The sequence below is a fragment of the Lissotriton vulgaris genome, chromosome 5, assembly GCF_964263255.1.
Source record: "Lissotriton vulgaris chromosome 5, aLisVul1.2, whole genome shotgun sequence".
Lineage (NCBI taxonomy): Eukaryota > Metazoa > Chordata > Amphibia > Caudata > Salamandridae > Lissotriton > Lissotriton vulgaris.
In genome coordinates this window covers 434,368,063-434,393,467 of record NC_141693.1, presented here as the reverse complement: position 1 = coordinate 434,393,467, position 25,405 = coordinate 434,368,063, and the positions used below count along the sequence as shown (strand labels likewise).

At 48.1% G+C, this 25,405-nt stretch overlaps 1 protein-coding gene across 3 annotated transcripts in view; it reads left to right on the top strand.

Annotated features, from left to right (window-relative positions):
- The window catches only part of PAOX (polyamine oxidase), a 747,166-nt gene that overhangs the window by 15,999 nt on the left and 705,762 nt on the right, over nucleotides 1-25,405 (top strand). Inside the window, exon 2 of one of the 3 annotated variants that reach the window (XM_086921853.1) lies at nucleotides 13,368-13,453. The exons of the other annotated variants lie outside the window; for them this stretch is intronic. The gene's annotated coding sequence lies outside the window, so the exon portion shown is untranslated. The remainder of the gene's footprint in view (nucleotides 1-13,367; nucleotides 13,454-25,405) is intronic. 3 annotated transcript variants of the gene reach the window in all.

Here is a 25,405-nt window from a genome sequence, read left to right as displayed (position 1 = left end):
GTTCGAGAAACTTGTGTTTTTTTGTGGTGTTTTTTTTTTGCCCGTATACCAAAAAACAGCCTTAAAAATTAAACGCCTTTCAGGAAAATGCACGCTGACAACAAGACTCCTACGATAAGACTCCCTCGAGCCAGTTGCTGATGACAATCAGGTGCCTGTGAGCTATGGAGGGCTCCTGCGTGCCATGGAAGAGAGCTGCTGGGGGCCTGCACGATGCGGGCTCCTTCCAAGAACGCACCCTGGCTGCATAATTGAGATGCTGCCCTTCTCAGGCCTGGTGTAGTCCCTACCTACAACAAACGAAGAACTGCCCTGGGCAACACGAGTCACCTGCCCCTGCTGCGACACGTGCACCTCTCGCCCATGTGTCATATGTCTCAGACAATGTCCGTCCCTATGCCTGAGGCAGGGCTATAAAAGGCATGTATGGCCCGAGGGTCAAGCAGTGTCCCTGCGAGAAGCGCGCGTGGCAGACAGTCACCCAGAGCCTGCTAAAGATGAAGCTCCTGCTCGGCGCCCTGCTCACCTGCTGCTTGGTCACAACAGGTACTGGTGCCCTGGGACCAGACGCTCTCAATCCACGCGCCCCTCGCTCTCCCCTCAAAGGTGTCCTTCCCTCCAAACACTCTTTCATCGCCCAATGCCCCCGCCCCAAACCCATGGCTTCCTCGCAACTTTCCCTGGGGATTTTTTTTCTCATCTAACAGGTCCTTCACCCTCCATCCCTTGCCCCGCCCCCATCCACACCCCCCATCACAAGCAATGTGACCACTACCCCGCATTGCAGGACTGTCCTCTCCCACCCCCTTGGTCCTCTTCCATGGGCTTTCACTCCAACTCGAACTATGAGCCCTGACTTCCGTTCAATGTGTCCATGTGCCTCTAACTCCCGGCCAAAGGGCCTCTCCTTCTTCTCGAAAGGCCAACTCTCCTCCCATAGGCCCCTTATTCATAGTGGTTACCCGAATCCCCCCAAACCAAGCCAAGGTGCACCCCACTGGCCGTTCCAGCAGCACCTCCTTACCTCCCTTCCATTAACTCGTCACTCACCGTGGTCATGGGCAACGGGCCAACAACTTCCTGGGTCAGGGGTCCTGCAAACCTCGGGGGTCATTCTACGTCGTACAATATGCAGTTCATTGAAAATGCATTACGTTCATGACGTCTAATTAAAAAACAGGCAACAATACTGTAAAAAGCCAAAAAGAACAATCAGTGTCGGAAGTGGGGTAATATTCTGATATATTTTGAAAAAACTTGGAAGGCCTAACATGGTATGGGTGGGTATAAAACGAGGCCTAACATGGTATGGGTGGGTAGTGTTATAAAACGGAGTTATGGGATGGAGTGATAGGACAGGATGGAGAGCTGGGGTTTAGGTTACAGGATGGAGATTTTGGGTACGAATTGTAAAATGGAGATATAGAGTGCAGTGTTATAGGGTGGCGATATGGAGGTGTTTTATAAGATTACTTTAGGGTGTAAAGTTCTATAGGGTGGCTGTTTTGGGGTGTTATAGGGTGGAAGTTTGAGGTGCAGTGCTATTAATGGAGATATTGGGTGTAGTTATGAGTTTTTATGTTATATGAGGGAGACATAGGGTGCAGCGTCTTGGAATGGAGATTTAGGGTTTGGTGTTACAGGGTGGAGATACAGGGTGTCATGTTATAAGATGGAGTTGTATGGTGTAGTGATTTTGGATGACGATCTAGGGCACAATGTTATAGGCTGGAGATATGGGGTGTAGTCCTAAATAGGGAGATATGGGTTGTAGAGTAGTATGATGGACTTGTGGAGTGAGATGTCAGTGGATGGAGATATGCAGGATAGTGTTATAGGATCTAGTTATGGGATTATGAAGAACTTTGTGCAAATTTATCATCAGTAAAAGACGTTGAGAACTTAATGCGTCCCTTTTGGTACTCTCAATCTGCTTTCTGTAAGGAACGTGAGCCCAGTGTCATCTGTCCGTGTGTCTGTGTATGTGGCTCTGTCTGTGTGTGTGGCTCTGTCTGTCTGTGTGTGTAGTTTTTTTTGTAGGTGGCTCTATGTGTGGGTGGCTCTGTGTTGTGTAGGTGGCTGTGTGTGGGTGGCTCTGTGTGTGTGGTTGGCTCTATGTGAATGACTGTGTGGGTGGCTCTGTATGTGTGTGTGTGTGCGCGTGGCTCTGTGTGAGTGTGTGCGCATGGCTCTATGTGTGTGCGCGTGGCTCTGTCTGTGTGCGCGCGTGGCTCTGTCTGTGTGCGCGCGTGGCTCTATCTGTGTGTGCGCGTGGCTCTATCTGTGTGTGCGCGTGGCTCTGTCTGTGTGTGCGCGGCTCTGTGTGTGCGTGGCTCTGTGTGTGTGGCTCTGTCTGTGTGTGTGTGCATGGCTCTGTCTGTGTGTGTGTGTGCGTGGCTCTGTCTGTGTGTGTGGCTCTGTCTGTGTGTGTGTGCGTGGCTCTGTCTGTGTGTGTGTGTGGCTCTGTCTGTGTGTGTGTGCATGGCTCTGTCTGTGTGTGTGTGTGCATGGCTCTGTCTGTGTGTGTGTGTGCGTGGCTCTGTCTGTGTGTGTGGCTCTGTCTGTGTGTGTGTGCGTGGCTCTGTCTGTGTGTGTGACAATGCCATTTATTTATGTTTTTTTTAAAAAAAGAAAAAAAATGTCATGAGCAATGCCAATAGTTCTACCTTTAATAATGCCGAGACCATTGCATTGTAAATGCTTGTTCGTATGGGCACGAGGCTGCCTTCCACCCCAGACCAGTCTCATCAGCTGCCTGCGCAGTCAGGCCAAAAAAAACGCATTAATGAGGGGTAAGGAGATATTGTTAAAAAGATAGAGCAGCTGGGGTAGAACAACAATTTTTATTATGGCTATTCGACCTGCCATTGACAGCGGCAGTCTGATCCGCTGATCTATTTTAGTGTCCAATGTATCTATTACTGGGCCATAGTTTATCCTCAATATTTGGTCTCTGTCTCTATGCAGAATGATCCCTAAATAACGAGCCTCTGAGTCGCATCATGTCAATGTATATCCTGCGCATTCACAGTCCTTTACCTCGTCAGAGGGAAAACCACCGACTTCTGCCAGTTATTATATAGCCACGATAATTCTCCGAACGGTGTTATTTAATGTACTAAATGACGGGTTGGTTTTCAGCAGGGTGCCTGACAGAGTATGATGTCATCCCAAATTAAACTGCAGCCCTCTATGTAGATGATTTTTCTGAAGCTGCTTCACTAGGGCGTCCTTTGCTAATAAAAGGGGGGTGGTGACAACGGACACCACTGCCTAGTGCCTCTATAGTGAAAGAGCTGGTGATCATGCCATTAACTCAGATGTGCGCAGTAGGCTGGGTATAGAGTAGGGTGAACAGCGATATAAACCCCATCGGGCATCCCAATTTACGCAGCACCCCCCAAAGAAAGGGCCACTAGAGAGAATCAAAGGTTTTTTCCTCATCTAGTAGTGGCGCCACTGCCGGCACTGCAGCCGCTATTCTCAAAAAATGTACAGAGATTCAGTGTAGTGGATCTGTGTGGGACAACCCCCAATTATGCTGGTGATATTATTTGCCCGAGTAATAGCGCTAGCCTACTCGCTACCATTTTTGCAGGTATTTTAATGTCAAAATTTAACAATGACAGTAGCCTGTCGGAACCGCATTTTAATGGATCCTTACCAGGCTTAAGGATTAAAACAATTACAGCTTCCTGAAGCCTAGGGGGAAGACTCCCTCCTGTAACCGCATACACTTCCAATAAGCGTGGCACCAATAGCTCTTTATAAGCCTTCTAGAAGGCTCCAGTGAACCTATCCGATGCCGGGGCCTTGTTTCCAGCCATGGCTTTTATTGCTTGTTTGAGCTCCTCTACAGTGAAGGGCTCCCTTAAAAACTGTTGCTGGGCTGATATAAGCCATACTATTGCTATTTCCTACAGGTAGTTTGTGATTCCCTCACTATTTCCCGAGTGCCTTGTAGTGTACATGTCAGTGTAGTATCTTAGCAGTTCTTGTTTAATGCCAGGGGTGTCGTCTATATATTCATCCTTTAGCCCTTGCAGTTCGGGACTGTAAGACTGTCCATGCGGTGGCTGTAGCAGTCGCACTAGCGTGCGTCCTGTTCTTTCGCCCCTGTGCCGCCTAGCAGTGGCATATCTACCCAGAAATTGGTCTCCTCTTTCCACAGATTTCTGCTATTCTGCCAATAGGGTCGCTCTTTTAGTTAAATACTCTGGGGTTGCCTTGTTAGCCTTCCTCTGGTCCAGCAGCAAAAGCTGTTCCTCTAATTTGGTAATTGTTCCTGCGCCTTTGAAGAGGCATATTCCTCGCATGTAAGCTTTAAATGCCTCCCCCAGGTTGGCCTGCGATGAGACTGACCCCTCATTAGTCTCAAAGTATTTGTTTATCGCTTGCCTAAGTTTGCCCCTAAAGACTGCATCCAGCAATGCCATTTCTGGAAATCGCTACTGTTGCTCAATACCCCCAGCTTCCGGTATTCGTATGGGCAGGGTAACAGGAGAATGATCAGATTGCATACATGGTAAATGTTGGACACTCTGTAACCAGGGTGTCAGTGTTCATGACAATAGTCAATAATCTAGTCTAGTCCATGTGTTGTACTGAGCCGTATGGTGAGTGTAACCTAGGTCTGTTGGGTGCAGCTGGCGCCCCGCATCATGCAGTGTGTACTGATCGCACATTTCTGCCAAAACTGTGCGAGACTGTAATTTAGTGACTGGGCTCTTCGCAGTGCTGCCTAGCCCTGGATCCAGCAATATGGTCAGGTTTCCCCGCGTTGGATATGGTTCATGTCTAGTAATGCGATTTGTGTCTGAAAAGTGCAAACAAAATCAGGATTGTCTATATTGGGTGCATATACATTAACCAGAAAGATACGGTGTCCCACTAGCGGCACTGATATCAACAGAAATCGTCCTTCCGGATTTATCACTGCTTAAATGCTGAAAGGGCAATGGTTTACGTATCCGAATAGCCACCCCACGCGAATATGAACTATAGTTGGCCAAAAATCTATCGCCTCCCCATGGTGAGTAAAAATGGGGATGGGTGGGTAGGTGCCAAGTGTGTCTCCTGCAAAAATACCACATCCGCCGCATGCCCGCTCATATATTTTGAGACTTGCCTGCATTTGCTCGACTTATTGAGTTCCCTAATATTCCAAGACATAAACGTTATCTCAGCAAATGCTTTTATGTTAGCTGACATCTCTGTGTGTAGTGCCTGAGAGTGCCACCCTAAAACTAAGCAGTATTTGCCACTGTTGCACTGCAAGTAATTAAATATCCTGTCTACTATCTAGACCCTTTCTCCACCCCACCCATGCTGAGCGGCTGTCCTCTTAGCACATTCACAAAATATTAACCTAAACCATTGTAGAACCTGCCTATGCCAACCATGGTGAACAAATATCAGTAAGGTGAAGATCATTGGGGGTGTGGCAACACCACGTCAGCCCCCACCTTTTGAAGCATAAGTTTATATGTTGTTTCACCGCAGCTGCACTTATGCACATCCTTTGAAACACACCATCTTTATAAGTTACAAGCTACGAAGTGGAATATCATGTTCTTGTTGTGCAGGCACATAGGCCCTTCACACCCTTCTTTATCTGCTAACCAGTCAGGAAAAGATCCATGCTAGCACTCAAATGAATTTCTGATTGCGACCCCCCCCCCCTGTCCCCCCTAATGACCCTCGTTGGCTTTGTTGCTGACCCTCTGCAAACGTTTAGCAAACATTTGAACCTCTGTGGGGCTGTCAAACATGCGCAATTTCCCATTGACATCCACCTGTAGCCTGGCAGGGTAAATCATTCCGTACCATAATCCAAAGTTGTGCTGCTTTCACCTCTGCTTATTTTCTTCGAACTTACTGCACTAGTACGGTAAAATCAGGGAATAAGGATACTGCAGATCCCTTCCAAGTTAATGTTTTTTTTCCTCGCCAGTCTCAGGGCAGCGTCCCGATCTCTGAAGTTCAGCAGTCTTGCAATTATTGGCTGGGGCGGATGGCCCAGGTTCGGGCACAGCCCCATTGCCCGATGTGCACACTGAACGACAAATGTGGATGTAAAGGATTCTGCGCCAAACAGTTCTGTCAGCAGCCTCTAAACAAACTGATCCAGGCATCCGCTGTTAGTGGATTCAGGCACTCCAAGGATGCGTATGTTATTTCTCCTGCCCCTTGCTTCCAGGTCTTCTCTCTTCATAGCGAGTGTTTTGACTTGTTTATCGGGGTTTTCAACCCTTTTCGCAGTTTGCACAGTACCGTCCTCTAGGTGTGACACTATGCTCTCTGCCACGTCTAGTATTCTCTTGAGGCTCTCAAGTAGCTCATGCATGTTGTCCAGTCCTTTATCAAGTGCGTCAAGCCTGCCATCTAGCGCTCTGAAGCCACTCCGCAGTTCTGTTAGGAGCGCTTCAGTGCTAGTTTGCGCCATTTCCACACCCAGCCCCGAAGTGAATTCTTCAATCTCCTCAACACCAGGTGGCATACCTTTTTCCTTGATGGCGTCAAAGGGCAGTGTTCGATGTTTTGGATCTTTGTGAACCACGCCCTCTTGTCACTTAGACATTCGGGACCACACGCCCGTCTAGCCAGGCACACCTGATTCAGCAGTGTTGTTACCCACTGTCTTGGGGGCCTCCGTTGTCGCCCATCTATGGTTTCACAGTTATGGGCCCACTGCACCACTCCTGCTTTAACGAGTATTGGCCGGTAGTAGCCAGAGCCAGGCTGGGCTCTGGTCTCTTGCCTCCTCTGCCCGGCCGCAAGTACATCTTCCTCGCACTCTATCTGCAGCCTAGTCTCACACTTGTTTACTATTCCAGTCCTGCTGTGGCTCTCACCTTAGCATGGAGGGCTCGCAAGGCTAGCAACAGTCTTGTTCGCTTTTACTACACCATGCAGTCCAGTGGGTCCAGTGTGTCCCTTGTACATTTTACAGAGCAGATGCCAGCCCGCACCTGCGCCATTGAACTCATTGAGCTGCGCTCCTCAGGCGTCCAGCAGCTTGCACTTCAGCTTTGCTCCGCCCCCTGGTACTGAGCTGCGCCGCAGCGCCTCGTCTTGCAGGTCTCAGCCGGCGCTCAGCGGCACCTCAGCACAAACGATCCTCCACAGAGGTAAGCCTTTCCAGTATACACTGTAGCCCTGGGCACATATCTCGGTCTGCGTCAGCTCTCAGGTACTCCTCTGGGATTCGGGCAGGGCTCGCTAGCTTTTCGGCCTCTCCATAATGGCTCAGATACAGGCCCAAATTAGGCCACGGCGCTGGGCATCTGTTTTTTCCACTTCTCACCCCCGCCAGGTACCGGACTTTCAGCCGACAGCATCCGGGCATGTTGGTCGGATCATACATGCCAGTGCAGTCATGGTATCTGCCCCAATGGGCCTGGATTCACGGGAAGCTGATTCAACTCTGTGGGGACATTACGGTTGGCTGCTTAGCAGCACCCCCTTGAATCCAGTTTTTGCCTGAAAGGAGACTCTTTACCTTGCAGAATCATTCAGAAAAGAATAGGACAGGAACAAAATATTTGTGGCACAGCCAACACGTGTTTTGCCCCCTATCGGCCAGTAACCCTGGAGCTTCCTAAGGGCGTCATGTCTTTTTTCCTATTGTGTATTTTATGATTCCAGTTTCTGTAGCTATCCAGAACTAGCAGGTTGGACCATCACACCCCAAGGTCAGTGACTGATTGAGACCTCTCTGTTCAAAATTAAAGAACCTCCCCTTGACCTTGGAGTGTGATGATTCCTGAGCTATAGTTATTAATTAATTCCTTGTTCAGGAACTGGCATTGCCTTCAGTGCTACCTTGACACCTGAGCCTTAGTTATTCCTTGTTTCCTTGATTGCTGAACTAGTACTGTTTAGTGCACCCTTGACACATCTACCTGTGTTTCCCTTTTCCCAGTCCCTGCTTTTCTTCCCATTACCCTTGTTCTAGTTCCTAGTTTTCTGTCTTACTATTCCTACTGTCTTGCTTCTAACTCCCTTTTATGTTTGTTACCAGTTTTCTGCCAAGTGTGCTCTTTCTTTTCCCATACCTTGATTCCTTGGTTTCTGAGCTAGAGCTAATTCCTTGGTCCTCGAGCTAGCACTGCCTTCAGTGCTACCTTGATTCGTGAACCAGTACTGTGAGAAGTTGGCCTGGTATATGATGTCCACTAGTTAAAATGGGCACTTTGCACCAGTCCAAACAACCCTTATGGTGATTTAAGAGGTCAAAGATAACCTTAGAAAGCTATCCAAGTGGTAGCCTTGGAGAGCAGCTTTCAGGCTTAGTCTTGAAGGAATGTTAAGCAGCTTGTTTTACCAGAATGCAACCTTATAGTATTGGTTAAATGAAATATGTATTTAATATTATAACACACCCTAAATACCTCACAATATCTGCTACATGCAGATACACACAAAGCACACATTACTGTAGCACAGAAACAATCGTAAGTAGCACTAATATACAGTGGGCTCCCGGGGAGACAAAACCATATACTAATATAGTCGTATAAGAACCACGACTCGAGTCAAGACCGTGTCTAGAGGATGTAAAATCGCTCGGACCCCAAGGTGAGTAAGGAGGGAACCCACGGAGGATGGGTGCAGTGTGTGAACACGACCGTGTGCTACGTTCAATTCAAAGGGAGAGTCGCAGTTGCAATTTTACAGTTTAAGGACTGGATTACAAGGAAACCCTGGAATATAGAAGGTTGGAGAGCCACCCCAACTGTGGATACCGAAGTACCAGAGTTACCTATCCCAGGGAAGCCAGGTGCACAAGGCTGAAGTGGTGTCGGAAATCGCTTTTGTTCTCAACGGGAGTCTTCAAAGAAATGCCACTGCTGGAAAGAAGAAAAGTGTCTGGTGGAACCCACAGGTGGATTCTTCATGGAAGGAACCTGAAAACAGAGGGGACAGAGTCTGGGTCACTCAAGAGTGACCAGGGGGTCGGTAGACAAATGCCCACCGATGTCGTGTGATCCAGGTGTGAAGATAGAGACCGTGACTGTACAGCTGCAGGGACCAGGAGACATCGAGGACGGCCAGGAGCCTGATACGAGCTGTCCCACGAAGGATGTAGAGTGCTGAGGGGTCGGTGTCTGACGGTAGCACCAACAAGCCTTGGCAACGGCAACCCACGAAGAAGGCCAAAGAAGGTTACAGTCTGACCCTTCATTGACGAAGGGACTTGCCACAGCAAGGGGAGTCAGGGCAGGCCTGGAGCAACCAGGTGAGCCCATGAAAAGCAGTGTTGTCCCTCAAGTGGACCAGCAGGCCAAAGGCACAGGAGTCGCGAGGGGACCTCTAGCAGTTTCACAAAGTCACAGCTTGCAGGGCACAGAGTGCAAGGAGGCCGAAGTCCTTTGTACGAAATGTGCCCAGAGGTTGGGGCTATCGATAGCCCAATGCAATTAGTTGAAGAACGCCATCAAGCATATCATCTTGCAAAAGTACGCGGTGCACAGGGTTTGGGTTATGCTGTCCCCACGAGGGATACTGTCCTCACACTTGGTGAGAGGGCAGCTCGACCTCAAGGAACGTTGAGGACCCACCTTCTGTGATGCTGGTACCTTCAGAGTCCGAAGGAGCTCAGGATCAGCAGCCCGGTTAGTTGCATTACATTGCCTGCAAAGCAGGGGAGTGATTCCTTCACCCCAAGGGAGATACTTCAGTTGTCCTTGATGCTCCACAGGTCCTGGAAGGAGCCTGTATGGTGCACAGGCACAGGCAATGCTTTGGACGGAGAGGGAGATGAAGTCTGGTCCAGCCAAAGTCCAGAGTGTCAAGACGGTCAAAGGTCAGTGGTTTCTTGATCACAATCTTGTCCTTATCGAATCTTGGGGCCTACAGCAAGGTAAGCCCTTTTGTACGCACGGGAGAGGGTTGGACAGATTAAGGAGACCCTCCCAGGGGAAGGTCAGGACAGAGGGGAGGTTACTCCCATGTCCTTTGTCCAGTTGCGCGCCAGAGCAGGAGCCAACGGCTTCCAGGACTGGTTTCAACTGGACTATGCACAGGGACACCAAATGTGCCCCTTACGCAGACTTTTAGGCACTTTGGAAGTGCACCCACCCAGCTTCAATACACTAAATCCTGTCTGGGAGGTGGTCAAACCTCCCTGTGAGAGGATACCTTTTGTGCTGCCTTCCTCTGGAGCAGCAGGAGGGCAGAAATGTGTCTCTGGTCGGCAGCAACCGTTTTGTGCTATCCGGGTTGAGAAGGCTCGTACTGGGAAGACCAGGGACCCCACAAAGCTTGCTTCTGAAGGGTGGAATCATAGCTCCCACTTATGATTCCAAGGTGTTTGATACCAAACACAATATGGTATATTGCAGCCATTTTCGAGATTGCATTTTACACGAGCATTTAATGCATTTCTACCTATATGTCTGGCTGCGTCACCGACAATCCAGGAGAATGGCTGTAGGAGTGCTCTGCACATGCAGGGGCACCCTCTCACGTAAAACCCAGCACCCTACCTTCAAGGATTGTCAAGGCCTGCTACCGGGGTGATATAGGTTTTAAGTGTAGTGACCTAAAGATATAGTAAACCTATATCTAAGGTAAGTGGTACATGCACCATCTTACACAGGCTGCAATGGCAGGCTTGTAGTTCCCTTTTGCATGGTCTCTCATGGGTGGCATAATACATGCTATAGCCCATGGGAGGCCTCCGGGGTACCTATGCCTTGGGTACATGTGTACCATATACTAGGGACTGACAAGGGTACCCCAGTATCCAATCTGTAGTGTACCTAAGTACATGACCTAACGTTTTAGGGAGAAAGCAGATAGACTGGGGTCCTGATTAGCAGGATCCCAGTCAGACTAGTGTTGTTAATGTAAATAGTGCTTATAAAGCGCAACATTTATCCCAAAAGGATATCACAGCGCTGAGATTGAAAGGTGTACAGTGAGGTAGCACGAATGACTGGTAAATTTAGTCTGCTTTGGGGAATAGTAAAGTTTTGAGTTTTTTCCTAAAAGTAAGGTAGCAGTCTGTGAGTCTTATATCTGTTGGCAGATCCTTCCACATATTTGCAGCGCGATGTGAAAAGGCACGACCACCCATCCTAACTCTCTTTGTTCGCGTAGTGGCGGCTCTTGCAATGGATTGGGAGCGAAGGTTTCGGTTTGGTACGTAGAAATTGATCCTGTTATTTAGGATGCTCGGGCCAGTATTATGCAGCACTCTGTGGGTGATGCATAGCATTTTGAAGGAAGCTCTTTGCCTCATTGGGAGCCAATGCAAGGCTCTCAGACAGCTTTTAGCAGAGTCATACTTTTTTTTGTTGCAGACCGCTTTTGCTGCCGCATTCTGAACAAGCTGTAGCTTTGAGAATAAATAGTCCGCCATGCCAACAAATAGGGAATTCCCGTAGTCGAGTCTACTCATTAGCAGTGACTGGACTAATATCTTTCTACATTCCACGGGAATCCATGGGAAGACCTGTCTTAACATTTTTAATAACGCAAAGCTTTTACCGCAAATTGTTGTTACATGATTTTTCATCGACAGTACGTTGTCAATTTGGACACCCAGGTTTCTAGCAATCTGGGTCGGTTTAGGGGCTGTACCGAGATTATTGGGCCACCAGGTGTTAATCCAGAGCTGTTGGGATCCACCAAACAGGAGGATCTCCGATTTATAGGCATTTAATTTCAGGCAGTGGCTGTACATCCAATTAGATAGCTCAGTAAGGCAACTGAGCCGTCTGTTTTTGGAGTCCTCTTCACCGTTGAGGGCAACCATTAGTTGCGTATCATCTGCGTATGAGCAGATGCTAATGCCCCACTTTTTCCCGATATTTGCTAAGGATGATACATAGACATTAAATAATGTCGGACTTAATGACGCCCCTTGTGGTACTCCTTATTTGATCTTTCGAGGGGTGGAAGTAAAATTGCCTAGCCGGACCGATTGTGATCTTTCAGACAGGAAGGATTCCAGCCAATACAGGGCTTTTCCCTGTATGCCTTTTGCGGCTAGCATTCTTAGTAGAAGGTTGTGGGATACAGTATCAAATGCCGCTGATAGGTCTAAAAGTATCAGGGCGACCGTTTTACCCTCATCAACCTGTGTTCTTATGTCATCCAGCACTGCCAGGAGTGTTGTTTCGGTGCTGTTGTTGGCCCTAAAACCCGTTTGTGAAGCATCCAGCAGGTTATTAGTTTCCAAAAAGTCAGATAGCTGTTTATTTACCAGTTTCTCCAGCACTTTTGAAAGATATGGTAGCTGTGAGATGGGTCGATAGTTGGTTGGATTATTTATATCGGCACCAGCTTTTTTTAGTAGGGGAGTGACTACTGCTTTTTTTCCATGTAGCTGGAAATTCAGCTCGGTCAAGTGACAGATTTAAAACTTGCGTCACTATTGGACTAATTAAAGATGTTAGTTGCAAAAAAATATGATGTGGACATGGGTCCAATGAGGATCCTGATTTAGTTTCCAACATCATTTTTCTCACTTCCTCCTCTGCAAAAGGGCCAAAAATTGAACAGCTGACTGATGCGGTGGATTTCAAGTCTAAGTGATGCTCAGCCTGTTCTTGATTATTATTTGAAAAAGACGTGTAGATTTTATCTATTTTTTCGCAGAAGAAATTACTTAATTTATTATACCCCCCTTGTGTGGGAGTTAGGCTAGATGTAAGACTGGGGGGTTACAGAGTTCTCTAACGATTTTAAAGAGCTCTTTGGAAGAATGTCTGTTTGCAGATATCTGCTGGGAAAAATAGTCTTTTTTTGCCTTTCTTATGGCTGCATTATAATTTTTCAGCTCTCTTTTGTAGACTAGTCTAGAGTCCATGGTTTTGCTTAGCCTCCATTTGTGTTCCAGTGTGGTACATCTTCTTTTTAGAGTCTTTAAGTCTGGGGCATACCATTTCTTTGACAGTGTTCGTCTAGAGTTGTGGCTGGTACCATTTGTTGAGCAATGTTCAAGTGCATTCCCGATGCTTTTTTGCAGGTGGAGTATTTCCTGCTCAGTGGAGGATCCCAGATCAATATTATAGTGAAAATGCTGCTGGAATGTCTCTACCGAGAATTTCTTCCAATTTCTAGCTGTGGCTAAGGTCTGTACAGTTGGTCTCGTATTTTTAATGGGTAGAGTGATAGTGAAGTCAATCCTGTAATGGTCAGTCCATGTCAAGGGCATTATATTATTGATGGTGGTTTTTTCTATGTTCGTGAAGATCAGATCCAACCTGTGTCCCGCACTGTGTGTGGATTGATTAACTTTTTTGTGTTAATTGCAGCATTTCCATATTGTCTGCTAGATGTTTAGCAAGTGGATTGGTACATGATTCATAGTGGATATTAAAATCACCTAATACTAAAACGTTTTTGTGTTTTAGACAGGCTGGAAGAATTTGGGCGAGGAGCTGAGTGCTAAAATCTACTGTGCTACCCAGAGGGTTATAAATGATTGCAACTCCCAACAGTAAGTGGGTATCTAAGGAGACTGAAAAAAATCATAACTTCGTGTTTGCTTTCTTGTATCGGTATTTCTTGAATACAGGTGAAAGTTTATTTAAATAGTATAGCCACCCCACCTCCCTTCTTGTTTAATCTGTTAAGATTTAAGATTTTATACCCAATGGGAAGTGCTGCTGCAATATCTGGGGTACTATGGGTGTCAAGCCAGGTCTCCTTGAGGAATACTAAATCAGGTTTGATTTGATATAGAGTGTCCCAGAGTTCAATAGAATGCTTGGGAAGAGATCTTGTATTGAGGTATATGCAGGAAATATCGAGGTTAGGGGAGTGTCTGTGTGCTGAGCGATCTATGGAATGGCTATCCCACCTGCAAATCCGACAGGCGAAGGGGCCCATGGTGTTAGCGGGCTCCGCTTTGGCGCATCGCATGTGACCGTGTGGGACTTTAGAGTTAAGGGTCCTATGGTTACCTCTAGAGTAAGTCAGTCTGGGTATACCTGACTTGTCGCTGGTTAATGAGGCAGGGGTTGTGGTCCCTGGTCCTGGCCGGGCGTGGCCGGGCGCAGACAGCCTCGCCTTTGGCGCGCCTTCGGCGCGCCGCCGGCACGCCCACTGCGCTCATCCTCTGCACTTCCTAGATCAGGGGTCCATTTTATGCTATCGAGGGCAGGTGGGGCCGAGCACTAGTCTGCACGCCCTAATCCTCACCCAAGATGGCGGATCGTATTCCAGACCCCAGGCAGTACCTAGTCGTCTGCGAAGGGGCAGTCCGGTGATACAAAAGGTGGCGAAAATGATGCGCTATTGCGGGTCAGCGCCCAAAAAAGCCACGGTATTGTGCAAATTAACATTTCAGGTCTGACTACTTATTTTAAAAATGATGTGAGTGCCACCATAAATCAGCGATAAGTGCAGGTTAAAAGTAGCAGAGATTACTTGCCACACGCACACACCAGGTCCCGGCTTCCGCCTCAAGACCACACTCATACACAATGTCAATCGAGTGCTACAAGCTTATTCTGGGCTTTTATGCTATCGAGGGCGGGATGGGCCGAGCACTAGTCTGCTCGCCCTAATCCTCACCCAAGATGGCGGATGGTATTCCAGACCCCAGGCAGTACCTAGTCGTCTGCGGGGGCAGTCCGGTGAAACAAAAGGTGGCGAAAATGATGCGCTATTGCAGGTCAGCGCCCAAAAAAGCCAAGGTATTGTGCAAATTAAAATTTCAGGTCTGACTACTTATTTTAAAAATGATTTGAGTGCCACCATAAATTGGCGATAAGTGCAGGTTAAAAGTAGCAGAGATTACTTGCCACACGCACACACCAGGTCCTGGCTTCCGCCTCAAGACCACACTCATACACAATGTCAAAAACAGTGTAACCTCAATCAAAAAGTGTGGGTAATCATAATAAGCAGATCCTACTTTGCTACAAGTACGATTTAGTGCACCCTTGTAGTCTGTCTCCTGAATCTAACTTTTACCAGTTCCTGCCTTTTTTCCATTATTCTTTTGTTCCAGTTTCTACCTTGCTATGTTCCTGTTTCTGTAGTCTTAGCTTTCAGGATCCTTGTGGGTTTTGTTTCTTACCTTTTGCCAAGTGTGCCCTTTGTTTTCCCTTCTTTCCTATTAGCACTCTTCCTTGTTAGCTCCTTGTCTATTATGGCTGTGTATTTAGTTCTGCGCCCTTGCTGTTACAGCCTTGTGTGTTCTTGTATGATCGCCAGGATCCATAGACACAACAGACAGCCTAGGTGGAGTTTCTTGTCTACTGACAGTATTGTTATTGATTTATAACATCACTATAAATATTTGCTCCACAGACCCTGTCTTTGCATGTATATCCTATATGTGGGAATTTGCCTTCAGCATCTGTAACAGCAATTGTGGGTGAGGAACTTACTGATCTTCAATCTTACTGTGTGAATCTTCGGAGTGCTTTACCCCTCATTCCCTATATTGTTAATGTTGTTATGTATATGTCTTGCATGTCCAGCCTGGGTGTTAGTTATTATGAATGCTAAATCACATAATGAGTGTTTATCCTTTCCCAGTCTTAACAATCTTGTTCCCTTGTGCAGGCCTCCTCTATATATCCTTTTTTTTTGGTCTCGGCTAGCCGCGCAGAAGCGCGTCTCCGCCAAGAACCTTTTGTCGGCGAGTGTGCTTCCCAGGAGACACTCCTGGCCGCGCGCAGGCGATTCTAAACTGGCACGCGCACAAGTATGAGCTCTGCGCGAAGCTCCCACACAACACACGCATGCGCATACTTAGAAACACACACAGAAGCGCACACGCACGCACATACATACAGAACCCCCCCCACTCAAACACACACGCACACGCGCGCACACACACACACACACACACACACACACACACACACACACAAGTGCACCGCCCCCCCCCCCTCTCCCCTCCCCTTTAACTTACTGTGGCAATCTGGGGGACTCCGCTCGGGCAGGGAGAGTTGACGCTGCGGCTCTTGGTAGCTCCTTTCCCGGGACTCCACGTTGGTCAAGGGAGCCCCGCAACACGTGTGCAACGTCCTGTTGTCGGCCCCGGGGCTCTTCACCGCTCGCAGGAGCCCCGGGCCGCTCGACGCATTTCCTCCGCCTGCCTCCTCTTCCGGTCCGGACGCGGCTCCGCCCCCGTCACAGGCGACCTTGCCTGACTTCCGGTGCGGCCGCGGCGGAATTCCGGGGGCAGTAAGAGTTATTTTATATTTTTCTAGTGTGTTTTCTCGTGATGGTGGGGGCGTGATTCTTAGCAAGCTGTTGTATTTTCAAACTTTATTTCCCCTTGCACAGGATAGAACGGGCAACACGAATGTAGCACGCAGGGTGAGTTTATGGTTATTACAGGCTTGCTCCTTTGCAAGGTGACCGGTACATAAAATACATTTGTTTTTGGAGTTGAACCCGCCTCCCCCTGGGAAGATGACCTGCACGCGCAATATAAAGAGCTTTGTAATTCCAACACACAAGAGACATAGGATCTCCAGCACGATGCGATTGTTAATAATAGTTCAGTATTTTGATTGCTGGCTGGAGCTATGCTGTTGAAGTGCTGTTATTGCCTGAAGGTCATTCGTACATTCGATTCAAAACGCGTGGCAACCTGCAGAATAAAAGCTTTGCGCGTGAACTTTATTTATTGAAACTCCCAGTTGTAAGGGGGGCGGGGGGTGGGGGTGGGGTGGGGAGTGATAAAGTAGAATTATTGGCGTCGTGCTTTGTTTCTTCCTAGCGACAGATCACGTCCGTGGACACTGGTTACTTTTATCTGGCGATCGTTTTAATTCAGTAAAAGACTACGTTCTGCAAGCGGATGGCCTGCAGTTGTACCACAAGGTCGCCCAGCCTTTTCTCTGGTTTTCGGTTTCAAAGTTCACTCCGGTGTCCCACCAACATCACAACAAAAACTTTTTCATCCATTGGGGTAAGATGGATAAAAGAAATGGTGCAAGACTTAGGGGCTTAATAATATTTTTAAGGTATGTAAGTATCAGGAGGGTTCCCTGGCTTCAATGGCTCATTATAGAGGTAAATGCTATATGGCAGTCAAAGGTTTAAGCAAGACTATTTAATAAAGGGGTTCATGTTTTGCATTTCAAAGTACAAGTATTATTTTTTTACTACAGGGCAACATCTCTAAAATGCCTCCCAAGGGCGACAGACAGGTGCACAAGCCGCTTAGGGTATGTGGACGCGCTTTGCAGAGTAGTGAGTGCAGAGTAGTGAGTGCAGAGTAGTGAGTGCAGAGTAGTGAGTAGTGAGTGCAGAGTAGTGAGTAGTGAGTGCAGAGTAGTGAGTAGTGAGTAGTGAGTAGTGAGTGCAGAGTAGTGAGTGCAGAGTAGTGAGTGCAGAGTAGTGAGTAGTGAGTGCAGAGTAGTGAGTAGTGAGTGCAGAGTAGTGAGTAGTGAGTGCAGAGTAGTTAGTAGTGAGTGCAGAGTAGTGAGTAGTGAGTGCAGAGTAGTGAGTGCAGAGTGCAGAGTAGTGAGTCGTGAGTGCAGAGTAGTGAGTGCAGAGTAGTGAGTGCAGAGTAGTGAGTAGTGAGTGCAGAGTAGTGAGTGCAGAGTGCAGAGTAGTGAGTAGTGAGTGCAGAGTAGTGAGTGCAGAGTAGTGAGTGCAGAGTAGTGAGTGCAGAGTAGTGAGTAGTGAGTGCAGAGTAGTGAGTAGTGAGTGCAGAGTAGTGAGTGCAGAGTAGTGAGTGCAGAGTAGTGAGTAGTGAGTGCAGAGTAGTGAGTAGTGAGTGCAGAGTAGTGAGTAGTGAGTGCAGAGTAGTGAGTGCAGAGTAGTGAGTGGTGAGTAGTGAGTGCAGAGTAGTGAGTAGTGAGTAGTGAGTAGTGAGTGCAGAGTAGTGAGTAGTGAGTAGTGAGTGCCGAGTAGTGAGTGCAGAGTAGTGAGTGCAGAGTAGTGAGTGCAGAGTAGTGAGTGCAGAGTAGTGAGTGCAGAGTAGTGAGTAGTGAGTGCAGAGTAGTGAGTGCAGAGTAGTGAGTAGTGAGTGCATAGTAGTGAGTGCAGAGTAGTGAGTAATGAGTGCAGAGTAGTGAGTGCAGAGTAGTGAGTAGTGAGTGCAGAGTAGTGAGTGCAGAGTAGTGAGTGCAGAGTAGTGAGTAGTGAGTGCAGAGTAGTGAGTGCAGAGTAGTGAGTGCAGAGTGCAGAGTAGTGAGTGCAGAGTAGTGAGTAGTAGTGCAGAGTAGTGTGTAGTGAGTGCAGAGTAGTGAGTAGTAGTGCAGAGTAGTGAGTAGTGAGTGCAGAGTAGTGAGTGCAGAGTAGTGAGTGCAGAGTAGTGAGTGCAGAGTAGTGAGTGCAGAGTAGTGAGTGCAGAGTAGTGAGTAGTGAGTGCAGAGTAGTGAGTAGTAAGTGCCGAGTAGTGAGTAGTAAGTGCCGAGTAGTGAGTGCAGAGTGCAGAGTAGTGAGTGCAGAGTAGTGAGTGCAGAGTAGTGAGTGCAGAGTAGTGAGTGCAGAGTAGTGAGTAGTGAGTGCAGAGTAGTGAGTAGTGAGTGCAGAGTAGTGAGTGCAGAGTAGTGAGTAGTGAGTGCAGACTAGTGAGTGCAGACTAGTGAGTGCAGAGTAGTGAGTGCAGAGTAGTGAGTAGTGAGTGCAGAGTAGTGAGTAGTGACTGCAGAGTAGTGAGTAGTGAGTGCAGAGTAGTGAGTAGTGAGTGCAGAGTAGTGAGTAGTGAGTGCAGAGTAGTGAGTGCAGAGTAGTGAGTGCAGAGTAGTGAGTAGTGAGTGCAGAGTAGTGAGTGCAGAGTAGTGAGTAGTGAGTGCAGAGTAGTGAGTGCAGAGTAGTGAGTGCAGAGTGCAGAGTAGTGAGTAGTGAGTGCAGAGTAGTGAGTGCAGAGTAGTGAGTGCAGAGTAGTGAGTAGTGAGTGCAGAGTAGTGAGTAGTGAGTGCAGAGTAGTGAGTACAGAGTAGTGAGTGCAGAGTAGTGAGTGCAGAGTAGTGAGTGCAGAGTAGTGAGTGCAGAGTAGGGAGTAGTGAGTGCAGAGTAGTGAGTAGTGAGTAGTGAGTGCAGAGTAGTGAGTGCAGAGTGCAGAGTAGTGAGTGCAGAGTAGTGAGTAGTGAGTGCAGAGTAGTGAGTAGTGAGTGCAGAGTAGTGAGTGCAGAGTAGTGAGTGCAGAGTAGTGAGTGCAGAGTAGTGAGTAGTGAGTGCAGAGTAGTGAGTGCAGAGTAGTGAGTAGTGAGTGCAGAGGTGCAGAGTAGTGAGTGCAGAGTAGTGAGTGCAGAGTGCAGAGTAGTGAGTAGTGAGTGCAGAGTAGTGAGTGCGGAGTAGTGAGTGCAGAGTAGTGAGTAGTGAGTGCAGAGTAGTGAGTAGTGAGTGCAGAGTAGTGAGTGCAGAGTAGTGAGTGCAGAGTAGTGAGTAGTGAGTGCAGAGTAGTGAGTAGTGAGTGCAGAGTAGTGAGTAGTGAGTGCAGAGTAGTGAGTAGTGAGTAGTGAGTGCAGAGTAGTGAGTGCAGAGTAGTGAGTGCAGAGTGCAGAGTAGTGACTGCAGAGTAGTGAGTAGTGAGTGCAGAGTAGTGAGTGCAGAGTAGTGAGTGCAGAGTAGTGAGTGCAGAGTAGTGAGTGCAGAGTAGTGAGTGCAGAGTAGTGAGTGCAGAGTAGTGAGTGCAGAGTAGTGAGTAGTGAGTGCAGAGTAGTGAGTAGTAAGTGCTGAGTAGTGAGTGCAGAGTAGTGAGTAGTGAGTGCAGAGTAGTGAGTGCAGAGTAGTGAGTAGTGAGTGCAGAGTAGTGAGTAGTGAGTGCAGAGTAGTGAGTGCAGAGTAGTGAGTGCAGAGTAGTGAGTGCAGAGTAGTGAGTGCAGAGTAGTGAGTGCAGAGTAGTGAGTGCAGAGTAGTGAGTAGTGAGTGCAGATTAGTGAGTAGTAAGTGCTGAGTAGTGAGTGCAGAGTAGTGAGTAGTGAGTGCAGAGTAGTGAGTGCAGAGTAGTGAGTAGTGAGTGCAGAGTAGTGAGTAGTGAGTGCAGAGTAGTGAGTGCAGAGTAGTGAGTACAGAGTAGTGAGTGCAGAGTAGTGAGTACAGAGTAGTGAGTGCAGAGTAGTGACTGCAGAGTAGTGAGTAGTGAGTGCAGAGTAGTGAGTGCAGAGTAGTGAGTAGTGAGTGCAGAGTAGTGAGTAGTGAGTGCAGAGTAGTGAGTGCAGAGTAGTGAGTACAGAGTAGTGAGTGCAGAGTAGTGACTGCAGAGTAGTGAGTAGTGAGTGCAGAGTAGTGAGTGCAGAGTAGTGAGTGCAGAGTAGTGAGTGCAGAGTAGGGAGTGCAGAGTAGTGAGTGCAGAGGGCAGAGTAGTGAGTAGTGAGTGCAGAGTAGTGAGTGCAGAGTAGTGAGTGCAGAGTAGTGAGTGCAGAGTAGTGAGTGCAGAGTAGTGAGTGCAGAGTAGTGAGTAGTGAGTGCAGAGTAGTGAGTGCAGAGTAGTGAGTGCAGAGTAGTGAGTGCAGAGTAGTGAGTAGTGAGTGCAGAGTAGTGAGTAGTGAGTGCAGAGTAGTGAGTGCAGAGTAGTGAGTGCAGAGTAGTGAGTGCAGAGTAGTGAGTAGTGAGTGCAGAGTAGTGAGTAGTGAGTGCAGAGTAGTGAGTAGTGAGTGCAGAGTAGTGAGTGCAGAGTGCAGAGTAGTGAGTAGAGTGCAGAGTAGTGAGTGCAGAGTGCAGAGTAGTGAGTAGAGTGCAGAGTAGTGAGTGCAGAGTAGTGAGTAGTGAGTGCAGAGTAGTGAGTGCAGAGTAGTGAGTAGTGAGTGCAGAGTGGTGAGTAGTGAGTGCAGACTAGTGAGTGCAGACTAGTGAGTGCAGAGTAGTGAGTGCAGAGTAGTGAGTAGTGAGTGCAGAGTAGTGAGTAGTGAGTGCAGAGTAGTGAGTAGTGAGTGCAGAGTAGTGAGTGCAGAGTAGTGAGTGCAGAGTAGTGAGTGCAGAGTAGTGAGTAGTAAGTGCTGAGTAGTGAGTGCAGAGTAGTGAGTAGTGAGTGCAGAGTAGTGAGTGCAGAGTAGTGAGTAGTGAGTGCAGAGTAGTGAGTGCAGAGTAGTGAGTAGTGAGTGCAGAGTAGTGAGTGCAGAGTAGTGAGTGCAGAGTAGTGAGTGCAAAGTAGTGAGTAGTGAGTGCAGAGTAGTGAGTGCAGAGTAGTGAGTAGGGAGTGCAGAGTAGTGAGTGCAGAGGGCAGAGTAGTGAGTAGTGAGTGCAGAGTAGTGAGTGCAGAGTAGTGAGTGCAGAGTAGTGAGTAGTGAGTGCAGAGTAGTGAGTAGTGAATGCAGAGTAGTGAGTGGTGAGTAGTGAGTGCAGAGTAGTGAGTGCAGAGTAGTGAGTGCAGAGTAGTGAGTAGTGAGTGCAGAGTAGTGAGTAGTGAATGCAGAGTAGTGAGTGGTGAGTAGTGAGTGCAGAGTAGTGAGTGGTGAGTAGTGAGTGCAGAGTAGTGAGTGCAGAGTAGTGAGTGCAGAGTAGTGAGTAGTGAGTGCAGAGTAGTGAGTAGTAAGTGCTGAGTAGTGAGTGCAGAGTAGTGAGTAGTGAGTGCAGAGTAGTGAGTGCAGAGTAGTGAGTAGTGAGTGCAGAGTAGTGAGTAGTGAGTGCAGAGTAGTGAGTGCAGAGTAGTGAGTGCAGAGTAGTGAGTGCAGAGTAGTGAGTGCAGAGTAGTGAGTGCAGAGTAGTGAGTGCAGAGTAGTGAGTGCAGAGTAGTGAGTAGTGAGTGCAGATTAGTGAGTAGTAAGTGCTGAGTAGTGAGTGCAGAGTAGTGAGTAGTGAGTGCAGAGTAGTGAGTGCAGAGTAGTGAGTAGTGAGTGCAGAGTAGTGAGTAGTGAGTGCAGAGTAGTGAGTGCAGAGTAGTGAGTACAGAGTAGTGAGTGCAGAGTAGTGAGTACAGAGTAGTGAGTGCAGAGTAGTGACTGCAGAGTAGTGAGTAGTGAGTGCAGAGTAGTGAGTGCAGAGTAGTGAGTAGTGAGTGCAGAGTAGTGAGTAGTGAGTGCAGAGTAGTGAGTGCAGAGTAGTGAGTACAGAGTAGTGAGTGCAGAGTAGTGACTGCAGAGTAGTGAGTAGTGAGTGCAGAGTAGTGAGTGCAGAGTAGTGAGTGCAGAGTAGTGAGTGCAGAGTAGGGAGTGCAGAGTAGTGAGTGCAGAGGGCAGAGTAGTGAGTAGTGAGTGCAGAGTAGTGAGTGCAGAGTAGTGAGTGCAGAGTAGTGAGTGCAGAGTAGTGAGTGCAGAGTAGTGAGTAGTGAGTGCAGAGTAGTGAGTGCAGAGTAGTGAGTGCAGAGTAGTGAGTGCAGAGTAGTGAGTAGTGAGTGCAGAGTAGTGAGTAGTGAGTGCAGAGTAGTGAGTGCAGAGTAGTGAGTGCAGAGTAGTGAGTGCAGAGTAGTGAGTAGTGAGTGCAGAGTAGTGAGTAGTGAGTGCAGAGTAGTGAGTAGTGAGTGCAGAGTAGTGAGTGCAGAGTGCAGAGTAGTGAGTAGAGTGCAGAGTAGTGAGTGCAGAGTGCAGAGTAGTGAGTAGAGTGCAGAGTAGTGAGTGCAGAGTAGTGAGTAGTGAGTGCAGAGTAGTGAGTGCAGAGTAGTGAGTAGTGAGTGCAGAGTGGTGAGTAGTGAGTGCAGACTAGTGAGTGCAGACTAGTGAGTGCAGAGTAGTGAGTGCAGAGTAGTGAGTAGTGAGTGCAGAGTAGTGAGTAGTGAGTGCAGAGTAGTGAGTAGTGAGTGCAGAGTAGTGAGTGCAGAGTAGTGAGTGCAGAGTAGTGAGTGCAGAGTAGTGAGTAGTGAGTGCAGAGTAGTGAGTAGTGAGTGCAGAGTAGTGAGTAGTAAGTGCTGAGTAGTGAGTGCAGAGTAGTGAGTAGTGAGTGCAGAGTAGTGAGTGCAGAGTAGTGAGTAGTGAGTGCAGAGTAGTGAGTAGTGAATGCAGAGTAGTGAGTGGTGAGTAGTGAGTGCAGAGTAGTGAGTGCAGAGTAGTGAGTGCAGAGTAGTGAGTGCAGAGTAGTGAGTAGTGAGTGCAGAGTAGTGAGTAGTAAGTGCTGAGTAGTGAGTGCAGAGTAGTGAGTAGTGAGTGCAGAGTAGTGAGTGCAGAGTAGTGAGTAGTGAGTGCAGAGTAGTGAGTAGTGAGTGCAGAGTAGTGAGTGCAGAGTAGTGAGTGCAGAGTAGTGAGTGCAGAGTAGTGAGTGCAGAGTAGTGAGTGCAGAGTAGTGAGTAGTGAGTGCAGATTAGTGAGTAGTAAGTGCTGAGTAGTGAGTAGTAAGTGCAGAGTAGTGAGTGCAGAGTAGTGAGTAGTGAGTGCAGAGTAGTGAGTAGTGAGTGCAGAGTAGTGAGTGCAGAGTAGTGAGTACAGAGTAGTGAGTGCAGAGTAGTGAGTACAGAGTAGTGAGTGCAGAGTAGTGACTGCAGAGTAGTGAGTAGTGAGTGCAGAGTAGTGAGTGCAGAGTAGTGAGTAGTGAGTGCAGAGTAGTGAGTAGTGAGTGCAGAGTAGTGAGTGCAGAGTAGTGAGTACAGAGTAGTGAGTGCAGAGTAGTGACTGCAGAGTAGTGAGTAGTGAGTGCAGAGTAGTGAGTGCAGAGTAGTGAGTGCAGAGTAGTGAGTGCAGAGTAGTGAGTGCAGAGTAGGGAGTGCAGAGTAGTGAGTGCAGAGGGCAGAGTAGTGAGTAGTGAGTGCAGAGTAGTGAGTGCAGAGTAGTGAGTGCAGAGTAGTGAGTGCAGAGTAGTGAGTGCAGAGTAGTGAGTGCAGAGTAGTGAGTAGTGAGTGCAGAGTAGTGAGTGCAGAGTAGTGAGTGCAGAGTAGTGAGTGCAGAGTAGTGAGTAGTGAGTGCAGAGTAGTGAGTAGTGAGTGCAGAGTAGTGAGTGCAGAGTAGTGAGTGCAGAGTAGTGAGTGCAGAGTAGTGAGTAGTGAGTGCAGAGTAGTGAGTAGTGAGTGCAGAGTAGTGAGTAGTGAGTGCAGAGTAGTGAGTGCAGAGTGCAGAGTAGTGAGTAGAGTGCAGAGTAGTGAGTGCAGAGTGCAGAGTAGTGAGTAGAGTGCAGAGTAGTGAGTGCAGAGTAGTGAGTAGTGAGTGCAGAGTAGTGAGTGCAGAGTAGTGAGTAGTGAGTGCAGAGTGGTGAGTAGTGAGTGCAGACTAGTGAGTGCAGACTAGTGAGTGCAGAGTAGTGAGTGCAGAGTAGTGAGTAGTGAGTGCAGAGTAGTGAGTAGTGAGTGCAGAGTAGTGAGTAGTGAGTGCAGAGTAGTGAGTGCAGAGTAGTGAGTGCAGAGTAGTGAGTGCAGAGTAGTGAGTAGTGAGTGCAGAGTAGTGAGTAGTGAGTGCAGAGTAGTGAGTAGTAAGTGCTGAGTAGTGAGTGCAGAGTAGTGAGTAGTGAGTGCAGAGTAGTGAGTGCAGAGTAGTGAGTAGTGAGTGCAGAGTAGTGAGTGCAGAGTAGTGAGTAGTGAGTGCAGAGTAGTGAGTGCAGAGTAGTGAGTAGTGAGTGCAGAGTAGTGAGTGCAGAGTAGTGAGTAGTGAGTGCAGAGTAGTGAGTGCAGAGTAGTGAGTGCAGAGTGCAGAGTAGTGAGTGCAGAGTAGTGAGTAGTAGTGCAGAGTAGTGAGTAGTGAGTGCAGAGTAGTGAGTGTAGAGTAGTGAGTAGTGAGTGCAGAGTAGTGAGTGCAGAGTGCAGAGTAGTGAGTGGTGAGTGCAGAGTAGTGAGTGCAGAGTGCAGAGTAGTGAGTGGTGAGTGCAGAGTAGTGAGTGCAGAGTAGTGAGTGCAGAGTAGTGAGTGCAGAGTAGTGAGTAGTGAGTGCAGAGTAGTGAGTAGTGAATGCAGAGTAGTGAGTGGTGAGTAGTGAGTGCAGAGTAGTGAGTGGTGAGTAGTGAGTGCAGAGTAGTGAGTAGTGAGTGCAGAGTAGTGAGTGCAGAGTAGTGAGTGCAGAGTAGTGAGTAGTGAGTGCAGAGTAGTGAGTAGTGAGTGCAGAGTAGTGAGTGGTGAGTAGTGAGTGCAGAGTAGTGAGTAGTGAGTGCAGAGTAGTGAGTAGTGAGTGCAGAGTAGTGAGTGCAGAGTAGTGAGTAGTGAGTGCAGAGTAGTGAGTAGTGAGTGCAGAGTAGTGAGTGCAGAGTAGTGAGTGCAGAGTAGTGAGTAGTGAGTGCAGAGTAGTGAGTGCAGAGTAGTGAGTAGTGAGTGCAGAGTAGTGAGTGCAGAGTAGTGAGTAGTGAGTGCAGAGTAGTGAGTGCAGAGTAGTGAGTGCAGAGTAGTGAGTAGTGAGTGCAGAGTAGTGAGTGCAGAGTAGTGAGTGCAGAGTAGTGAGTAGTGAGTGCAGAGTAGTGAGTAGTGAGTGCAGAGTAGTGAGTGCAGAGTAGTGAGTGCAGAGTAGTGAGTGCAGAGTAGTGAGTAGTGAGTGCAGAGTAGTGAGTGCAGAGTAGTGAGTAGTGAGTGCAGAGTAGTGAGTGCAGAGTAGTGAGTAGTGAGTGCTGAGTAGTGAGTGCAAAGTAGTGAGTAGTGAGTGCAGAGTAGTGAGTGCAGAGTAGTGAGTGCAGAGTGCAGAGTAGTGAG